Source organism: Echinops telfairi, unplaced genomic scaffold (genome assembly GCF_000313985.2).
Source record: "Echinops telfairi isolate 266 unplaced genomic scaffold, ASM31398v2 ScPeMD7_7469;HRSCAF=8507_1, whole genome shotgun sequence".
Classification (NCBI taxonomy): Eukaryota; Metazoa; Chordata; class Mammalia; order Afrosoricida; family Tenrecidae; genus Echinops; species Echinops telfairi.
Window position 1 is genome coordinate 47,777,953 of NW_022111373.1, and position 11,578 is coordinate 47,789,530.

Sequence of the window (11,578 nt, forward strand, 5' to 3'; positions counted from 1 at the left end):
ATTTTGGGAATGATGAGGGCAACAAATGTATAGATGTGCTTTACACAATTGATCTATGTATTGTTATGAATTTTATGAGCCCCAATAAATTGATTTAATAAAAAATTCTAATCACTGGGGGGAAATATATTTTTTCTTCTAATGTTTTTTGGGGCAGGATCAAATATCTTGGCAAAAGATAATAGATATTGTACTCCTCACTATCATACACATTAGATAGAAGAATAATTTAAGCATCTGGTGATTAGCCCAGTGCTGTGTATTGTGTTAATTACACTGTACTAGAAGGTAATCAACAGTCTCAACCAGTTTTAAACCAGTCTATTCTAATTGCATTTTAATCCAATAAGTATTTTATCACTTCCTTTTCATCATCCATACAAAATGAATATCTCAATAACATGCAAAATCTTACTAGTGACTCTATTTTTGTGAAAAATACCTCAATGAACTTGGGGAAAATCATTACTTCTATGCATTCCAGATCTTCATACCAAAATTTCCCCAAAAATATTGTCTAAGCTACTTAATATATAATATATAATACATACTGGGAATGGTATAGAATAGGTGCACATTCTACCTGAGCACTTTACAATAAGGAGACAGGATACCAAATGAAATAGATAAATAGGAAAGGTTAGAGAAGTATATTGAATAAATATTACTTAATACTGTCTAAGAAGGTTAGCAAAAGTAGTGGCAAAGGAGACAGACAGAATGAGTCATTTTTCACCTGGCTTGACAAGGTTTGGCCACTTTCATTTTTTGCAAGCTGCATTAGGTTAAGACCAAACCCCAAATTTACTGCTATTGAATTTATTCTGACTCAGCAAACTGTTATGGGATTTTCCAAGGTTTTGTAAACCTTACGGGTGGAAAGAGCCTCATCTTGTTCCTATGAAGTAGTTCATGAGTTTGAAACACTGGCATTTTATGTCAATAAGAACAGCGATCTGATAACCCACTTTGGGCCTGCCAGACAGACGCCTAGCAGAAAGAAACCTTACCAGCCAATATGACTAGCCTTGGTGTTTCTGGCTTCCTGTAGGCATCCTTAAGAATTCCTGCATGCAGAAGATTCTAGGGAATGCCCACCCATGTGGAAACTTCACCTGAGGGTAGCACGTGGCTCTGGGAAATGTCGTCTCAAGATGTTGTTATGGACTCCACAAATCCTCTGTTCAGGTCTCCACCTTTGCTCCATTGTCCTGTCTCATTACACACAACTGTGTTACCTAAGAAACATAGGCAACAGCCAACTCCAGCTAGACTACACCCACAGTCCAATTCTCTAGAATACCCATGGAGGGACAGGTGTTAGTACCTAAGAACACACTAACATACAATCATGAATAAAGTACAAATATAACATCACCACAATGTGTTGGAGGCAACATGCACTTCAATTCAAATGAAGTAACAAGACAGTGATTCAAACAAGACAAATTCATCAGTGAATTCTACCAAACCTTCAGTGAAGAGTTAATACAAATTATACTCAAATTCCTTCAGAGTATCAAAGGATGGGATACTCTAAAATTAATTTTCTTAAGTGAGCCTATCACTAATAGCAAAACCAGGAAAAAATTATAGAATTCATATTCCTCATGGATTTATATATACATATATGTATATATTCATAGCAATAGAATCCACCAACATATCAAAACAATAGAATGCATCAAAACCAAGTAGGATCTATATCACCTATTTTGATGTTAGAAAAAGAATCAATGTATGAGGGGTACCCTCAAATTTTTTTAAAACTATGTACTTAAATATTTTTGCAAAACAACCTTCTCACTTTCAAAGTAATCTTAATCTCCATTACACTTAATACATTTGTCAAATCTATGATTCCATTTTGCAAACACTTTTCAAACTCGTCTGTTTGGATGGCTGGCAGCACCTCCCTCATTTTTGTCTTCACCTCTTCTGAGTAATCAAATCACTGTCCTTTTATGTCCGTCTTCATTTGCACAAACAACATGATGTTGCATAGAGCAAGATCAGGTGAGTTAGGTGTGTGGAGCAAGAGAGGAATGCTGTTTTTTGCCAAAAACTGGCTAACTGAGATGGCTGCATGAGCAAGTGCATTGTGGTGGCAAAATCATTCCTCCATCTGCCACAAATCAAGTCTTTTCATCACACACTGTTACACAATCTTTTCAGAACCTCTAAATAGAAAACTTGATTAACAGCCTGACCTAGTGGAATGAACTCAAAATGCACTATCCCCCTAACATTAAAAAAAAAAAAAGTATCATCTTGATCTTTGATATCATATGAAGAGCTTTATTTGGGTGAGGTGACGATGGTGTCTTCCACTGGATTGACTGATGTTTGCCTTCGGGGTCTTAAAAATAGCACCTTGTCTATTCTTATGTAATGACTTTGGTAAAAGAAAAAAAAGTCTAGGTCCTTCCGAGCTCTTCTCTCAAAACCTGGCAGGCTTCTACTTTATGCTCTGCTCCCGGTCAGTCAGAACCCGAGGCACAAATTTCACAGTGACACTTCTCACTCCCAAATCTTCTGTTAACATTTTCAGAACTGAGCCCCAAGATAGTCCAGAAAACTTGCCCATCTCTTCAATGGTCTGTAGCACAAGTGAATGAATTTTGTTGACATTTTCATCCATTCGGGAAGTTAATATACATCCAGAAGGAGGTTTATCATCAATCAACATTTCACCTTTACTGAAACAAGGAAACCATTCATACACTTGAGTTTTTCCCACAATGCTGTCTTTGTCAGCTGTGTTCAATGTCACAACAGTTTCTGCATCATTTTTCCCAAGCAGGAAACAAAATTTCAGAGCCAAACGCTGTTTTCTTAAATTAGCCATCACAAAAAAAACAGGTTTGAGCAAGGCTCGTTTTACGAAAAAATTCAATGTGACCAAAGAGAACCGTCCCAGGTGATGCCACAGGGTGAAACTAGCTAGAATGAGCTGCTTGATGCTCACCTAGCAGAAAAAATGAATACTACAAAAGCTCCACCCAGCAGAACTTTTTTTTCCATTTTGGGGGGGTACCCCTTCATACTGTGCCATATGAATTTTTTTTAAAGATAAGAAAATGTGATCACACCAATCCATGCAGAGAAGTCATGTGACACTATCCAACACTTATTCTTGATAAAACATTCAACAAAATAGAAATAGAATGGAAGTTTCTCAACATACATACACACACACACACACACACAAATCCATGTGTGCAAAACCAACAGCCAATATCTCGCTCAGTGTGGAGAAAGAGGAAACATTGCCCTGGTCAATTAGAACCAGGTAAACAATGCTCCCATAATCACTCTTACTCAATACTATTCTGGAAGTCTTACCCAGAGCTATCAGACAACTAAAAGAAATCAAAAGAAACAAAATTAGCAAAGAAACTCACTATTTGTAGATGATCTGATTTTATACATAGAAAACCCCAAGGACTTGACAAAGAAAGTGTTGGAAACAATCAAATGATTTCGCCATGTGGCAGGATATAATAGTAACACACAAAATTCTATCAGGTTCCTGTATAATAACAAGGAGAACTCTCAAAAGGAAATAAAGAAAACAATACTATTTATATTTGGCACACCAAAACGAATGAAATACTTAGAAATAAACCTAATCAGAATTACAAGAGTTTTGCACAAAGAAAATTACAGAACACTATATGAAACCAATAGAGACTACATAAGTAGAATATATATTCCATGTTCATGGGTAGAAAGTGTTAACATTGTGAAAATGTCAATATTACCTAAAGCAATCTATAAATACAATGCAATTAGATCCGACTTAATTCTTTAAATAAGTGGAACTTCATTCTTTAAATAAGTGGGAAAATGAATTACTAACTTTAAATAGACAGGGCAGAAACTCAGGAGAAACAAAGAACTTCTTGAGAAGAAGAACAAAATGGGAGGCCTCTCATTTCCCAACCTCAAAACCTATTTCATAGCCATAGTGTTTATAACAGCTGGATACAGGAACACAGATAGGTACATAGAACAATGAAGCAGAATGAAGAGCCCAGAAATAAACTCATCCACCTACAGACAATTGATCTTTAGCAAAGGGCTAATGAATATTAAATGAGAAAAAGATAGTCTCTTCAACAAATGGTGCTCAAAAAATTGGTTCTCAATCTACAGAAAAATGTAAAAGTACCTATGGCTCATCCCATGACAAAAATGAACTCAAGATAGATCCAATATTCAAATGTAAACCTCAAAGCAATATAGATCATCAATGAGAAAATAGGGACAAAGTTAAAGGCTTTTTGCAAGGAATAAACATAATTATTAAATATAACAAATTAAACACCCATAGTAAAAGATAAAATAGATGACTGGAACCTACTAAAAAATACGATGCTTCTGTGTATCAAAAGAGTAAATAGAGAACCAACAAAATAAGAAATTTTTTTAACAATGACACAACAGACATGGGACTAATCTATAGAAAAGTGCAATACTTCAATAAGAAAAACATGAATAATCCAATTAAAAAGTAGACAATGGGGATGAGGGGGAAAGAAGTGGATGTTAACAAACCCAGGGACAAAGGAGCAACAAGTGATCCAAAATCAATGGTGAGGAGGGTTTACTAAGCCTGGTAGGGCTTGATCAAGGGCAATGTAACCGAGAGGAATTAATGAAACCAAAATGAAGGCTGAACATGATAGTGGGACAAGAGGAAAGTAAAAGGAAATAGAGGAAAGAAGTAGGAGGCAAAGGGCATTTATGGAAGTCTAAATACAGGCATATACATATGTAAATATATTTATATATGATGATGGGGAAATAGATCTGTGTATATATATTTATAGGTTTAGTATTAAGGTAGCAGATGGACATTGGGCCTCTACTCAAGTACTCCCTTAATGCAAGAACACTTTGTTCTATTAAACTGGCATTCCATGATGCTCACCTTCCTGACAGGATCACTGAAGACAAAGCAGGTGCATATGCAAACGTGGTGAAGAAAGCTGATGGTATCCAGCAATCAAAAGATATAGTGTCTACAGTCTTAAAGGCTTTGAGATAGTTACGGTTTATTGTGCCAACCTGGCCAATAAACAGATGTGGGGTTAATTAAAGGGCAGAAAGATAAATCGCTCACTGAGCCTCACCTTTCTAGTTCTCAGATATCTTGTTTTCTCATGGTCGTACCAGGGAGCAGATGCCTTAGCCAGTTTCCTGCTGCAGCTGGCAAAGCTCACTTCCTGCAAGACATCATGGAGAAGCTTCATGGACCTATCCTGATGCAGCCCTGGGTACTGGAGCAACCATATGGAGACGCGCTGAGATGCTTACACGCTCACTGATTTGGCTTTCCTCCTGCAGTCAACATCATTGTGTGTGTTTTGTAAGATTGAGGAGGACTTTGTAGATTGGTGTCAGACATATGGGCTAATATTGGACTTATGGGCTTGGACAGCACTGGGTTGGGGTGCTTTCTTAATGTACACTTACCCTTTACATAAAACTCTCTCCTATACATATGAGTTTCTGTGGATTTGTTTCCCCAGTTTACCCAGACTAACATAGGCTTGAAGATAAACAGGCATCCATCTAGCTGAGAAGCAACAAAGCCCACATGGAAGAAGCACACCAACCTTTGTGATCACAAAGTATCAACAGGATCAAGTATCAGGCATCAAAGAAAAAAAATCATATCATTGTGAATGAGGGGGAGTGTGGATTGGAGACCCAAAGCCCATTTGTAGGCAACTGGACATCTGCTTATAGAAGGGTTGCAAGGAAGAGACGAGCCAGTCAGGGTGCAGTATAGAACTGATGAAACATACAACTTTCCTCTAGTTCTCTAATGCTTCCCCACTATCATGATCCCAATACTACCTTGCAAATCCGGCTAGACCAGAGGATGTACACTGGTACAGATAAGAGCTGGAAACACAAGGAATCTAGGACAGATAAACCCCTCAGGACCAATAATGAGAGTAGTGATGACAGGAGGGGAAGGAGAAGGTGGGAGAGAAAGGGGGAACCAATCACAATGATTTACATATAAACCCCTCCCTGGTGGACGGACAACAGAAAAGTGGGTGAAAGGAGACATCAGACTATTTAAGACACGACAAGAGAATAATAATTTATAAATTATCAAGGGTTTGGTGGGAGGATGGGAAGCTGATACCAAGGGCTCAAGTAGAAAGAAAATATTTTGAGAATGCTGAGGGCAACAAATGTACCAATGTGCTTGACACAATGGACGTATGTATGGATTGTGATAAGAGTTGTACAAGCCCCCAATAAAATGATTTTTTTAATGTAGACAAAGGAACTATGGCTTGAAGAACCTCACTGCCTTGTTGCTCCCCTGCTCAGGAGCCCTTCCGGTATACAATGTCACCAGCAAGCACAGGCACTCCCAACATCATCGCTGAGAAGCATGGCTTCAGGGACTTGAGGAAGTTTATGGAGGAGTATGTGGAAACCACAGGCATGCTGAAGAGACACATGAAGGAGGAGCCAACGCAAGGAGAAAGGGCTGAAAACATGTATGAGTTCATGGCCACCTCTCCACAGACCTGCTCGTGAAATGCTCCCTGAACCCAGGCTGTGACAAAAATCTCTATGAGTCCATGGCCACCTTTGCCCCAGCTGCCTCTGAAGACCTCTAGGTAGAAATGCTACAAGCCAGGGCATCTAACCAGATGTCTGATGACAGTTTCTTTTGGACCACCAAGGACTCCATGATTCGAAGGTTTTTATAAGGCAAGAGTGTGAGGATGGTCCATTTGGAGAGGAAGCTGTACCTTTTTGTTCAAAGATGTTTTACCACCCTGTGGATGAGGATAACAAGTCTTCTGTGGATGTGGCCATCAGACTCCCCCTTCCAGTGCTGAGGCCGGAACTCCCAGTGCTTCCCAACCACCTGATAATGAGCTGTGCATCTCTAAAGTGTTTACAGAAAGAAGTCAAGAGCAGCCTGGGAGTGTCTATGTTTCCTCAGAGAGCATCGAGGAAGAGCATCCATCAGACCATGGAGGGAAGGTCCCAGTCCAGTATATAGGACCCTTTTGCTGGGAGGAAAACACCAGGCCAGTGATAACTCATCACCCACTAGGAGTCAGGGAAGCTGGCCATCGTCAATGTGGACAAGGCCTTGCTCCACTTCAAGAAGTGGCCCTTTAAGCAGAGGAAGTGCTGTGAGTTTTTTTGCTTCCAGCAGGAAACCTTAAACAGATACGTGATAACATCACTCAGAGACAGAGAGAGAAGCAGAAATCAGGAAAGCAAATAGACTTGCAGATCACCATCCCAAGCTGACACTCCAAGCACCTGCCTGGAAAAGTGGAATCGCAGAGTCTACGAGAGTGGGGCCAGATAAATTGCTTTCCCCTCCAGAATGGAGCTCAGATGAGGGGACTGGAAAACAAACAGCACCTTCTGGACAGCAAGCTGCACCAGCACAAGGAGTCTCCTTAGTGTGAGTAGCACACTGGAACACACACAATGGAATACTAAGCATCACTTAAAAAAACAATATTTAAACCACAAAGCACCTCAAGGTATGGATAAACTTGGAGAACATTATGCTGATTGAAATTATATCAAAAGGAACGGGCTTTGGAATGGGAAGTAGGAGGAGGTTAGGGGGAAAGATTATTCATTAGGCTAACAGATTGATAGAAACTTGGGTAAAGGAGAAGATAGTAATCTCTAAGAGGGAGAAGAGAAATCTAAGAGTGGGTGTAGTATAAGCTATAAGCTATTGTGATAGGTAGGTTTATTGTGCCAACCTGGCCAATAAACACATGTAGAATTAATAAGGTCACAGTTTAATTAAAGGGCAAAGAGATAAATGGCTCCATGACCCTTGCCTTTCTGTCTCTTGCTTTCTGATGATCAGACCAGTGTGCAGCTGCCATAGTTAATTCTCTGCCTCAACTTGCAAGCTACACTACCTGTGGGACACCCAACCTGTGGAGTGTCTCACTATAGTTTGAGGTTCCTTTGAGACCTGCTTCACCATGCTGCTGGTGTCTACATCACTTGAGCTGAGGACTGTCAAAACCTGTCATCTAGCTGACTCTTGGTGACCCACCCTGCCGTTTGCTGTCTGTGGTGGGACTGTCTGTATTGCTCTACAGTAGACTCAGCTGTCTGCTTCCTTGACTTGCACCCCACAGCCCTCGTGAGTTGAACACTGCCAGTGTATTAACTGTCTCACAGAAGTGAGTTGAACTGATCCCTCTGTACTGCTCTGTGAATCAAATAGCTGTTTATTTCTTCATGTTTATATATCTATATCTCTACCTATCTATCTACATAAAATCATAAGTGTCCTTGTTTTATTTCTCTAGAGAACCCTGTCTAACATAGCTATTGTCTTCAAAATTTTAAAATATTAAATATAAATTTCTGTAATATCTTCAGGAAATGAATATTTGATCACAAACCTCTTTACAAAACATCCTGTGAAAAATTAGCCCATGCCTACCTACCCTCTGCAAAAGATTATTCTTTCTGAATAATGCACAAAATAAATTTCACAAATTTGTTTGATCAAAAAAATGTTAGTAGGATTTTTTAGAGAATAAAGAAAACTCTGTTAATGAAAATCATGAAAACAATACTCTTTGCAACAGCCACCCAAAGGATGAAATAGTTAAAAATAAACCTAACCAGATAAACGAGACATATACAAAGAAAACTACAAAACACTACTACAAGAAATCAAAGGAGACCTACATAAAGGGAAAAACACACATGCTCCCGGACAGGAAGATTTAACACTACACAAATATCAATACTACTCAAAGCAAATCTATAAATAAAATGAAAACATGATGCGGAGTACAAGATCATTATGTAATGACAGGGAAAAATAAATCACCAAATTCATCTGAAAAGGGAAAAGACTGTGGGTCAGCAACGCAGTAGAAAAGAACAAAGTGGAAGGTGTCAAACTTCTCAACTTCAAAACCATCTGTACAACTGCAGTAGTAACACAGTCTGGTACTGGCATAAGAATGTAGCATTTGCACCTGGACCAAAGTAACAGAAAACAGAATCCAGAAGTACAACCACCCACCTATGGACAGCTGATCTCTGACAAAATAGAGAGGAGACAGTGTCTTTAAATAGTTCTAGAAAAAGTGGGTATCCATTAGCAGAAAAATGAAGCTAAACCCATATCGTGCATCATTTAAAAAAAACAAACTCAAGATAGATCAAAGGTCTAAATTTAAAATCGAAAACTATAAAAATCTTCAAAGAAAAAATATGTACAAACTTAGGGACTTTATTACGTGGCATAAATTTACTATCAAGCTTAATGAAAAATTTGCAAACAGTAGAAGACAAACTAGATGACTGGCACCTGCCTACAATTCAACGTTTACAGGCATCAAAACATTTCAACATAGGAAAAAGGGAACCCACATAGGGGGTGAATTATTTTGGCAATGTTGTATCAGACAATAGCTCAGCTTTAAAATTTATATAAAGCTTTAACAACTCAACAAGAAACAAATAATTCATTTATATAATGGGTAGAGGACATGAATAGGCATTTCACCAAATAAGACATTCCAGCAATCAGCAAACATACAAAGAAACGCTTGTTATGTTCAGTTATGGCAATACTTTTTGCCATCATGTCAATTATAATTCATAGAAACTGTAGAGGAAAAGGTAGAAATTCTCCTTATAGTAACAGAAAGAACCACTGTCTCCCAAGAAGTAAGCAGGTGGGTTCAAACCACTAACCTCCCAATTAGCAGCCCAACACATAACCCATATGCCACTAAGGCTCCATTAGAGAAATGCCCATCTAAGTAACAAGATAGCATCCAATCCAAGTATGAATAGAAGAGGACAAAGCAACCAAAAATTAAAAAGGCTTCATTGTAAACCATAATCTAAGAAAAATTAATTCATTCATTTTAACAATGTGGCCCTGCTTGATATTTACCCTCATGAAGTGATCACTGAAGATACCTGTGCTATAGTAAAGTATGATGAAGAAGTCAGATATGATTCCTGGATATCATAAAGACTAGATGCAGAACCTTAAACGCTTGTCTTAAAGCAAGCAGTTTTCTGAGGGAGGTGTCAGCTAAATCCACACACAAAGAAGGAGCACACCAGCCTGTGTGATACAAGGATGGTTTGATAGGTAGGTTTGTTGTGGCGACCTGGCCAATGAACACATGTGAGATTAGTTGAAGGGCAGAGAGATAAATGGCTCGGCGAGCCTCGCCCCTCTCTCTCTTGCTCTTGGATCATCGGACCACTGTGCGGCTGCCTTGCTTGCCCTGTGCCTCCATTTGCAAACTACACTACCTGTGGGATACCTAACCCCTGGACTGTGTCGCTGTAACTTGGGGTTCCTTCAAGACCTGCTTCGCCACACCATTGGAATGTATATCTCTTGAGCTGGGGACTGTCAGAACCTGTCATCTGGCAGACTGTTGGTGACGTTGTCTTGCTGTTCGCTGCCTGTGGCTGGATAGCCTGAATTGCTCTACAGAGTACTCCCCAGAGGCCCCTCAAGACTTACAGGACTGCCAATGTACTAGCTGTCCCATGGAAGTGAGTTACACTGAGCCATTTGTACTGCTTTACAGATTAATTAACTGTTTATTTCTTATGATATCTATCTATCTATCTATCTATCTATCTATCTATCTATCTATATATATAGTTATTAGTGTCCTGGTTTTGTTTCTCTAGAGAACCCCTTCTAACACAGATGGTTAATAATAATAAATTCCAGAATCATAGCATAAAATTGTATTACAGCTTAAATTCTGAGTATCTGGTTTGCAGAAGACTATGGATGACAGTGAAAGCCCAAAATATATTTGCAGAGTCTGAGTGTGGATTAAACCTCTGTTGAATTCCCTCTGGTCATTGACCAGGGATGTGAATAGTGTTTCTCTCAGATAGAATGTATTGAAAAGTAGATTGTCTCCATCCCCCTGACTAGCCAAGGGAGGGACAATCTCCCTTGCTTAGAGGTTTAACAGGATGTGTCTTTCAGGGAGATCATTGTGCTGGGGGTTGCATAGTTATGCAATTGAGTGCCTTAACAAGACCCTGTACCAATATTGTAAACTCTTCTGTTTAATATAATGTGCATATTCCAATCATGGAATCCCACCTATAATGTATTGATCTAATGCCAATCATGTTCTTGTAACTTTTTTCTTTGACTTCCTCTGCTCCTTTTAAAACTCTTTACCTCAGCAAACCCTTGGATCCCATTATGACCTCAGGCTAATTGTCTCCTTCATCCACATGTATGGCACCATTGTTGGCTTGTCCTTGTCCCAATTAACATTTATAAATATTCTCTTTAAAAAAAAAAAAAAAGGAAAGAAAGAAAGGGAAGTTTCCCTCTCTTAGTTCCCTTAAAGTTCTGAGCACATATGAGGGCTGAATCTTATCAAATATTTTTTTCTGCACCTACTGACTTAATCATATGATTCCCTCCTTTATATTAATACATTAAATTATATTGATTGGTTTTTTAATAATGGGCTAGCATTCTGTTCCTGTAGTAAATATATTTGAACGTGAACTATAACTTTTGAAT

General features: G+C 38.8%; 1 pseudogene; it reads left to right on the forward strand.

Moving 5' to 3' along the window:
* LOC101647634 overlaps positions 1-8,427 on the forward strand; it is an 11,301-nt pseudogene extending 2,874 nt beyond the window's left edge.
* Positions 8,428-11,578: the final 3,151 nt, after the last annotated feature.